Source organism: Priapulus caudatus, unplaced genomic scaffold (genome assembly GCF_000485595.1).
Source record: "Priapulus caudatus unplaced genomic scaffold, Priapulus_caudatus-5.0.1 Scaffold335, whole genome shotgun sequence".
NCBI lineage: Eukaryota > Metazoa > Priapulida > Priapulimorpha > Priapulimorphida > Priapulidae > Priapulus > Priapulus caudatus.
In genome coordinates, this window is record NW_014577396.1 from 67881 (window position 1) to 78815 (window position 10935).

Here is a 10935-nt window from a genome sequence, read left to right on the forward strand (position 1 = left end):
AGGGAGAGTGACAGAGGTAAAGGAATTGAGAGACAGTCGGAGAGAGCGAGAGGTGGGAGATAGCAAAAAATTGAAGAGAGCGAGACCGAGAGAAATAGAGCAAGAGAGCGAGTGAAACAAAGAGTCGTAGAGAGAAAGAGAGAGAGAGAGAGAGAGAGAGAGAGAGAGAGAGAGAGAGAGAGAGAGAGAGAGAGAGAGAGAGAGAGAGAAAAAGAGAGAAACGGAGAGAGGGGAGTGCAAATGAGAGGCGCGCAGTGAGCGAGCATATCTAGGGAGGCAGTGATCTATGTGCGCGTCGTGTCATTACACGGCTACGAGCACCCGCTATTACCTCCTCATGCAATTTACGCTGATAAATCACGTCACCGATTCACCGATGTCGACTAAGGACAGCTTGCACGCAAACGCTGCCGGTATATTGCCATTGTTCCCGCATTACTCTCGCTCTGTGCAGACGCGCTCGCCGTTACAGAGAACTAGCGCGCCACTAGCTCTAGAACTATAGCCCTTCGCTCTGCCATAGACCTGTGACAGAGCGATAGCCCTTCGCTCTGCTACAGGCCTGTGACAGAGCGAAGGGCTATAGTTCTAGAGCTAGTGGCGCCACGTGCGTGGTGCGTATAAATACTTGAACGAACCGGAACGAGCTGGAACGAAGTCGAGTTGTGCCGAAACCGAGGATTTAACTTTAGATTTACGTCTTATTTAAATCTATATGTAAGTTCAAACTTTAAACTTGGATTGATGCTCCTCACATATCACCACCGTACGCCTTCGTCATTGAAAGCGAATCGACCCTCTATAAAGCGAGTGCACGCCCATGCACCAGACATCTGAGAGGGGACGGAATACACAGGCTCTTGCGAATTGTACGCCACCGTGCGTGTGACGGTGTACGCGCAGTGTTTGTGTTATAGCTATATATGCCCGCGCGCCGCATTCAGTCGCCTCTGATGTGTGTCGCGTGCAAGGGATGTAAGCATAACAATCCTCGACAGTCATAGGTATGAGGGGGGGGCAGTCGGTGGTTTCTGATTTGAGTGATCTTCACGTGTAATAGAAGCGTGCATAAAGTCACACTCGCTGCTTTCATGTAGGGTAGAATCAATGGTTTCTGATAGTGATGGTCACGTGTAAGGTAATCATGAATAAAATCCCTCTCCAGACTGGCTCGCAAGTCGCTAGGATTGCCGTAGCTCTGAATCCACCTGTCCCACGGCTTTCCACATGTGAACACTCGTGCGCTGGTCTCCTTATTCACCTGTACAGAATGGCCTCGCATATAGTAGTCACATGTACAAAGACTCATATACAAACACCTAGCCTGCAGCGAACACCCTCGTTGGATCAGTATGAAAGGATCTTTACTACGACATGGAACAAAATATCTAGGTCTTCATGATCAATGAAACGTGTGCATGTATGATATATATATATATATATATATACATCATACATGGCTATGACCATCTGTCGTGGTTTCTCATGTTGGCCACACTATAGCCTATACTACCAGGCGCCGTCGTTCACCTGCTTATTGGATCACTAATCGCGTATATCCATCCATGATGGGTATCGGGCTAGCGGTTCGATGGCCAAGGTGCATGCATATGAAATATTCATGTAGAGACGGTGGCCCAGTTGCAGAGGTGACAGCGCAAACGATGTTGCACATGGCTGGGCACTGTTACCCTGCATCCACAGGTCCATCGTCCTTGAACGCAATAAAAAAGCCTTCGTGGGGACAACAAATTACGCAGCACGCGCGTGGGTATTTTTAATATAATGTTTTTTCACATTTTTTAATCAATCAGCGTTCTTTTCCGTTCGATAATTTTGTATTTTTTTGACACGCACGCAGGCGTAGTGCCGTGGGAATTATAGCTAGTGATTTATGCAGTGTATGCGCTATCATGATACTGTACTACTATGGTCGCCTCCTCACTCTCGTGCGTCGTCTGCGCTCAACACTAAGGCGACGTGACGTCATGCTAGGACGAATATAAATTGGATACCACCTAGCCCGATATTTTATAACCGCGAGTTTATAGCAAACATTATGCGATAAAGCGGGCACGAGCGCAAATATGTCGCCTTCCGCGATCAGCGAAATACGAGCGCATTATACTTGCAAATCTATCTGATCCCTCGCCTCGCTACACACTAGTCCTCTCTCGCTACCCGCCCCCTCTCTCTCGCTCTCTTCTTTGCTCTTCCTCTCTCACCCCTGTCTCGCCCTTCTCTTTCCACTCTCTCTTTCTCTCTCGCATCCCTTCCTCCCCTCTTCCTTTTCTCCGCCTCTCTCTCGCGCGCGGTCTCGGCGGAGTACGCTGCACTTTGCATTTTTAACAATCACGCTGGTTACATTAAAATAGTGTCGGTGGCTTCGCCCACGCACGCACGCATGCGCGGTGCTTAGCTGTCTAGCGCAAACTCTACATCGATTACTAGACTCTATTAATCGATTATAGTAGACATCGATTACTAAACTCTACACGATTACTAGCCAAAAAATTCTGTCCCAGCAGCGTGCTATTACGGCGCCGCGCGCTGCGGACAACGGGTAACCAGTGAAACGGATGGGATAAAACAGATTTTCGACTCCGATTTGATAAAATTGCTTAATTAATTATGAGCTAATCGAATCGAGTCGCACAGGTTTTGATTTTTACGTAAACATTCTGTCTGTGTAAATACTAACAACTGCGTTTAATAATGATAATTAATACCTTTAATATGTTAATTGTGCGGCGAGCTAACACCTAAGTTACATATCGCCAATGACGTACTAATATTCAAAAGTTCCCGAAATTTCACCCGCTTTGGGCCAAATTTTGAAGAATTGTGCCTTTGCGAGACAAGCATGTAAATTGGCATACAGTTGGGCGTGGTAATTTTAATGGTGTTTACACGCAGGCGTAATCGCTGACTTTTTCGAAAACAGAAACAGCAATCATTTTACACCAGTGACCACTCATAGTTGCTGTTTGACTGTGCTTCGACATATCTGCCGCGTAGCACTTCACACACAACCGCCGTCACGCCGTATCCGGTGTGACGTGCCGCGAAGACGTCACCGCGAGTTTTCGCGGGACGGGGGGGGGAGGTCGGCACGGGGATTCCGCCTGTTGTATCGCGGGCAGTGCATTGCCACCGACAACGCGTCGACGAATGTCCATGAGAGAGATTGAGTGAGAGAGAGGCAGAGAGAGCAGTTGAGGCCAGCAGAGAGAGAGCAGAGGAGCAGAGCGTGCGAGACATGATTGTCCGATCAGTAAGGAAGGGTGGGGCAGAGAGAAGAGAGCGGATGGAGACGAGTCACGAGAGAGAGAAGGAGAGACGAGAGATGAGGAGAGATGAAGAGAGAGAGAGAGAGAGCAGAGAGAGAGAGATACGCCCAAACAAAAAACAGTGTCACGGCGAGAGAGTGTACGTGCGAGTGAGTGAGCGAAAGCGAAAGAGAAACAGAGAGAGACGCGCGTGTGAGAGAGAGGGAGAGGGAGAGCGACAGGAGTGCGTGAGACAGGCAGTAAGATGGCGAGGTCCCGCTGAGGGCGACATCTGCCGTGCGTTAACGCAGCCGTCGAGCTTACGAGACGAGGCGCAACTACAATGACGCGAAACATGACGGTCTGATATGATGGGATTACCAACTTAATTCATCGCCAGCCGTACTAGTGCGGGTGGGTCTGATTGCGGTTAGGGAATCTGGCGAATGTGTGGTTGTCTGAAGGATAGCAGAAAAGTGACTATATAGGACCATGTGGATTACGTGACATTTGGGGGGTCTGGTGGTCAGCGTCGATTTTGGTTGCCGAAAGAGGGCGCCCAGCTTTGTTTTTCTTGAGTCTAAAACAATCGCAACAAGTTCACTTTCATTCGCTTAAAATGAGAGTTTCTTATATTTGCTTAGCTTCAAACGAGCATTAAAACCCGTAGCGCTACGCTGTACATCATCGAACATTGTCAGTGTGGTGATCGATTATATTTCAACGCGCAAAAGGTCAATCATCAATTATCGATTATAATGCTTCTTATTGCATTTGCAACCAAAAGCCGCAAAATCTATCGTTTATTTTGTTCCCGGTGCTCCAGAGTGAATCTTTAAAAAGGCTTTTTGTAGATCGCTATGCTGTTTATACACGTGCCGTATGTATATGTTGTACACAGGGCGCCGCAACGGCGGGCGAGCTATCGTCACGTGAGTGTCGCCATTATACAGGTCACACGGAATCCTCACTCACATATCAGACTAGCATTCCGGACAGATCTCACACCTATTCTTCACTTCATCACCACTCGATGTCGAAATTACTATAGTAGCCCACGAGGGCGCTTATTTAAGCTTTGGATATAATTAACACTAATGGTTTTCCACTAACGCCAATCCTTACCCTTTCTTTATGATTGTCCGTCTAGTCCACCAGTATTATAGTAGATGAACGGTCACCTGTAATTATATAATAATAACTCGATAGTGCGCGCGTACGCTGCCTTCAAGTCGTCACCATGAGTCTCTTTTGGCGAGACGCCCGTAAGTACTTTACAGTACATTAATTGCCAAGGGCCAAGGCTACAATTAAGCTGTCTATGTCATCATTGGTTGCTACCGCTGTGTTGTCGTGCCATAGCTGAGCTGGCGTGGATGAGGTTTCGCGCAGCATCCATGTCACAGATGCATCGAGAAGCCGTAGTGCTCGCAGTTTGTTTACTTAAAGTTTGTCAGTAAACCAATTTTCAATCATGGTCGCTCTCCTTCTTTCTTTCTCACTCTCTTTCCCTCTCTCCGTCACTTTCTCGCTATCGCTGTCCTTCGCTTTCTCTCATTTATTCGCTCTGTGTTGCGTTCTCTATATATCTTCTATATATGCTTCTATCTTGCTCCTTCTCTCTCCCCCTCTCACTTTCTCTCTCGCTAGCTTTGCCTCTCTTTCGCTCGCTCTCTCGCACACGTTTACGCTCCTATTATCACGTTTTCCATATAATATTATTTCCAAGTTTACCACGTTCTCCTACGAAAGAATATATATATATATTTCTATTCCATATATTTTTCTCGTTTTTCCTTTCCCTTTTCACTCTTCTCTCTCAATCACTATCATGCCAATTTTTCCCGCACCCTCCTCTTCGCACCTTAAGTGCAGAGGGCACACTCTTCATTCTCTCTGACTCCCCTCCATCGCTTTCTCTCACACACTCGCTCCTTGCGCGTACGCGCGCTCTCTCTCCCACCCTCTCTCTCTTTCTCTCGGTCACATTCGCTCGCTCGCTTTTGCATGCATGATCAGCTGGAGGTAGTGCTGCGCGCGCTATGGGTAGCATTCTTGCGCAGCATCCGTTCTAGCGTTCTAGTGCGCGCAGCAAGGGAGCTCGGAGCAACAGCACTAGCACCACCACCAGCATCAGCAGCAGCGGCGGCAGCAGTCGCTGCAGAGACAGCAGCCGTAGCAGTGGCGGCAACAGCGGCAGAAACAGCAGCAACACTGACAGCGGCTGCAGGATCAACAGTAGCAACACTGACAGCGGCTGCAGAAACAGGAGTAATAGCAGCAGCAGTAACGGCAGCAGCAGTAACGGCAGCTCATTCAAAACGTTCAATTGAATCGATTGATTGTTCAAATCGTTTGAATGATTAAATTGACTGTTCAATTGAACAATCAATCGATCAATTGAACGTTTTGGAAATTTCGACACATATATTTCGCTATGCTGTGGCTCTAATGTATTTAGAGTAGCGGCGGCGGGGATGTACGCGCAAGGAGTGTATGCCATAGGGAGGCGTACGAGAACAGGGGATCTGCGTGGAATACCGCACACACCACGCGCGCACACACTGGCTGAATCAATCCGCCTTTGTTGCGGGAGAATGTTTAATCGTACCGCGCATGCGCGCAGGTGCGTAATACATGCGGTGATGAGTGCGTGTGTCCACCTCTCGCGTTTCTTGGCGAAGAAAGCGAACTGGACGGCAGACGCATTAGCTAGAATCATTCTTAACCCTTCTCGAATATTCCAATTATATCATTTCAGTGCGTAAGCGACCTATGTGCTCGGTGTGGTAACACGCGAGGCCAGCGACCGTGCCTGGTGTAACATGGTTGCATCGTACGATGGATTGCCACCGGTGCGAAGCCGGGTTCGTGGCGATACGTATACTATAATATATATAATAGGTATATTATGCCGGCGCGCCGCACACTACACACACACACACACACCACACACACACACACACACACACACACAACACACACACACACACACACACATACACACACACACAACACACACACACACAACACATACACACTACACACACACACACACACACACCACACAACAACACAACACACTACACACACACCACATAACATCGCTCATTACCATGGCAGCGGTGGCTGGCGTCCCACATGCCCGTTTCTCTCTTACGACCACCGATATGATCGCAAATACCATAACGTCAGCAACGTCCCCGTGGCGGCTCACAGCCGTAATAATATAGAATAGCTTATCATTCTTAGTGTTGGTGGCCCCTGCACTCAGAATGTGGGCGGCAGGAATGACTGGTATATCTCAAGGCAAAAAGCGTCCGGGTCGTTGGTCCCCTATGTGGGAAACCTCAATATATATCCCTTGTCGATGGCGCACGTTGCATTCACAGAGAAATTGCCCTCCTGCCTCTGGCCATCGCTAGCCCAATACAGCGACACATGGAAGCAATTTCTATATATATTAATATAATATATAATATAGTATATATATAGTTATAATAATATATATATATTATTATATATATAACATCTATATATATTAGTATATACGCAGCGGTATTGCATCGTTGAATGCCAAGCACGCTGTACTGGGTGAATCTTTACGAGTTGCCCTTGATTTTGCCTAAATCGGTCTGCGCTGAGCCATGCACTTCCTTTTTCCGGCAAACTTCGTCAAAACGGAAGCCTGCGCATGCATGCGGAGGATGAAACAAGTCACAATCGCGTGGCACGGCTGCTGGGCACATACCCCGTGAACATGGATATGGCGTAAAAGTCGCATGCCTTGTTTTTATATCGCTCTCCATTTCTCTTCTCTCTCTCTCTCTCTCTCTCTGTCTGCTCTCTGCTCTCTCTCTCTCTCTCTCTCTGGACAGCACTTCGTCTCTTTTTTCTATGCTGATTGCTTTAGTTTCTAATTGCTGATTTTAATCTTCTCGTTCTTGATATCTCTCGGCCAGTATATTTTTTGTCTTGGTTCTCACTGCTCACATACACAGCTCCCCTCGTCCTCTCCCTTCGTCGTGCTTCATCGACCTTTCGTTCGGTGCGCTCACGCTAAAAGCTTGCCCCACTTGAAAGGCCCGGACACCGCCATGTAAGCGCTGATAGCTGTGCCGCCACTGAAGGCCCGATCACCGCTCATGTTACGCTGATAGCAGTCCCCACTTTGAAGGCCCGGACACCGCCATGGTACGCCTGATAGCTGTGGCCCCTGAAGGCCCGGACACCGCCCATGTACCTGATTAGCTGTGTCCCACTGAAGGCTTCGGACAAGTACGTAGATAGCGGCACGCAATGCGCGTGGGGTTCAGCAAAAAGCTGGGACGTGAAAATAAACGCGCTGGAGTCGCGTAAACCGGCCGCGGCTGCGTGATGGAAGCGGAATGCCGTCAATTGCCAGTGAAGACCGGCAACAGAGGCCGCCGCAGGCGCAGCCCGCCGCTGCCGCGCGGCTGCTGCCTGCTACTCATGCTGCTTATCACATTGTCGGAGGGCGCCCGATGCGAAGCATCATCGTTCCCAACAAGCATGCCGTAATTCGGCGTGTAGGGACGCTGTGCAAAAATGCAGCTGCTGGTCTACGCGCAGTTAGCGATACGCATGCACGCAAAGCGCGCGTCACGGAGCATGCACACACACGCCGCGCGCACCTCACAGAACGGCACGCACGCCACCGTTCACGACACTCGTTCCCCCCGCTCTCTCGTCCGTCTCTCTCTCGATCGTGCTGCATCCTCTCTCTCTCTCTCTCTCTCTCTCCTCTCTCTTTCTCTTTCTCTTCTCTATACTTTCTCTTTTCTCTTTCTCTTCCTTTGCTCTCCTCCTCTACTCGCTTGTCTTTACTCTCTATGTTTTCTCACTCATATCTATACTTCTCTCTTCTTTCGAAACTCTCTCCCCCTCTTCTCTACTCTCTCTCCTCGTCGCTTCTTCTAAATCTCTTGCTAATGCCTCATTTAAAGTATCTACATGCACTCTGCCACATTCTAGCACTTTTTATAGTTGTGGGTAATCGTGTCCTTGTTTTCTATAGATATATTTATTTATAACGAGGTTCGTTGCCATATTTTGGTTTTCGCCGAAGCGTTCGCTGCGGTAATCGGCTTCTTGACTTATTAATTTGATACGAAGTGGAGAAGAATTTAGTATTCGTTCGCCGGATACTTATCATGTAAGGGAAATGTTAAAATCGCGGGTTCTGTTAAGAGGTTTCCTTCGCTGCCACAAGCTTAATGTTGTCGAGAGCCGTAGGAGGAGAAAGCGCGGGGGTGAGATGAGAGGTGACATGCAAAGGAAGGGAGAAGGGCAGAGTCGAGCAGTGTTGAAAGAGAGAGAGACGAGAGAGAGCAGAGTTAATGAACGATGAATTAACAGGAGCAGGGATAGTACAAGTTTGGTTTTTGTCTAGTCCAGAAATTTACGTGCGAGATTTGTATATTAACTACAAAATGGCGCCTCAACTGTGTTTCGCGCGCGCCCTCATGGAATGGATCTACATTCACTTACTGACGCGCCTGCCGCCGTCTGCCTCGTCATCTCATTTCAGACAAGTTCCTCTTCTGCGGAAACGACATTTAAATACACTTAGCTTTTTTACGCTCATCGCGCGCCCATAAGAAAAGAGTTTAGAGGATCGTTTCTCACCAAATTCATCTCACTGGCGTGAGTGCTCCCGCAGTACGTCTGGATAAGCCTTATTAGGTACATGACATTATTGAATATAGCAGCCAACGAGTGGGCGGCCATCGCTCTGACAAAGGTGTAACGAAATAATAATTGCTTGGGGTGGAAACACGTCTGTTTAATGTTTTTTCCAATACTCTTTCTCGCTGTATCCCGTATTCTTCAATGTATGTAATGTCGTTGTAAGAATGTAAGTTGAAATTTATAACTGATCTAGGTTTGTCTCTGCCCTCTGTCTTGTCCTCCTCGCTCTCCCACTGCTCTCCTTCCCCTTCTCGCTGAACGTTATCTTTATCTCTTGAACATGTCCTACTCATGTAAAACACTCTGGTAAACGTTGCTACGCTAAGTGGTCAGTAGCAAGCAAACGTCACTGGCGCTTAAGACATATATAAAATCAACAACGTCACTATTAATTGATCACTCGTATCGAACGCGTGTGCAGTCGAAAATTTGTATCACGTTGCAGGTAACCCTGCTCCTCGCCATCACTCCCTAACACCGAGAGTGTGGCATGCGTTGACAAATTTGTACGAATATAATTGCTGGGGAACACCGGTCGTGTTTAATGTTTTTTTCCAAATATTCTTTCTCGCTGTGTCCCCGTTTCTTCCATGTTATGTATGGTCGTTGGCTTTAGAATGTGAAGTTTAAAATGCCGGGACTAAAGGAATATGCTTGACCCATAACTGATCTAGGTCTTGGTTTCTCCCCTCGCTCTTCGGTCCCCCCTCTCTCCGCCACTTTCTCTTCCTTTTCTCCTTCCTCGGCTAAACGTTATCTTTTATCTCTGACCATGCCCTAACTATGTAAAAACACTCTGTTAAACGCTCTACGCTAAGTTGCAGTAGCAGTCAAACGTCACTGGCGCTAGACATATATAAACAACACTCACTATTATGATCACTCGCCATCGAACGCGTGTGCAGTCGAAAATTGTATCAGTGTGCATGGTAACCTGCCTCCTCGCATCACTCCCCGTCATCACGAAGTGTGTAGCTGCGTATACGTTTAGGATGCGCGCGCGAGTGTGTGTGTATATGCATGTGCGTGCGTATATGCGATCATGCAAAATTTACCACTGCCTAGCCCTACATCTCCGCACAAAAAATTTATTGCGTTAATGCAAAATGTTACTGAATGAAGAGCACGGAGCATGCACGCACGCACGCACGCACACGCGGACGCGCGCACGCACGCGCGCACGCACGCGGCTAGCTTAGTCGCGAGCAGTATATGTACATGAGTGATTGCGCTGGCCAGCGGGATAATACACTGCTCACGCTCGCGCTTTCCATTATTTGCCGTAGAACGACGTAATAGTCGATCGCGCGGCGGCTGCACAAAGTGCAAAGGCTACGCTGATTATGTTAAAACTATTTGACAATAACAGACGCACGCCGCGTGCGCGTCTGTGCACACACAGAGCCGGCGATCGCCACGCCGAGTGGCTTGTCCGATTTTTCTCGAAATTCTAGAGGGGGAATTTTTCGCGCAATAGTTTCTTTTTCTCTGTCGATTTGATTCGAGACGGCGTCGACGTCGTTGTCTCTGCGGGCGCATCGTCGCTAAACGTCGCTAATCCGTTTATGTTTGCCGTCGGTCGCCGCGAGGAAAATTCTGGTGAATGGCACTATGCCAATGAGACCATTAGCAGCGGCAGCAGCTCCGGACATGATCCCAACTCCCTGTGTCATCATTCGTCCATGTCCATTTTTCCCCCAATGCCATCCCCTCCCCGCAAATTCTCTATAGTCATTCGCCTTATCGCCATTCTTCCTTAGTCATTTTCCGCACACCATCTCCTTCTTCTTTCTCTCCGTCACTCCATCATTCATTCTTCCTCCGCATTATCCTCCGTCATAATTCTCTCGCCGCATCCCCCGCGTCATAATTTCCCCGCATCATAACTCCATTTGTCATTTCCTCTCGTCTTTCTTCCCCCGCCATAACTCTCCCGCAATCATTCAATGACAAC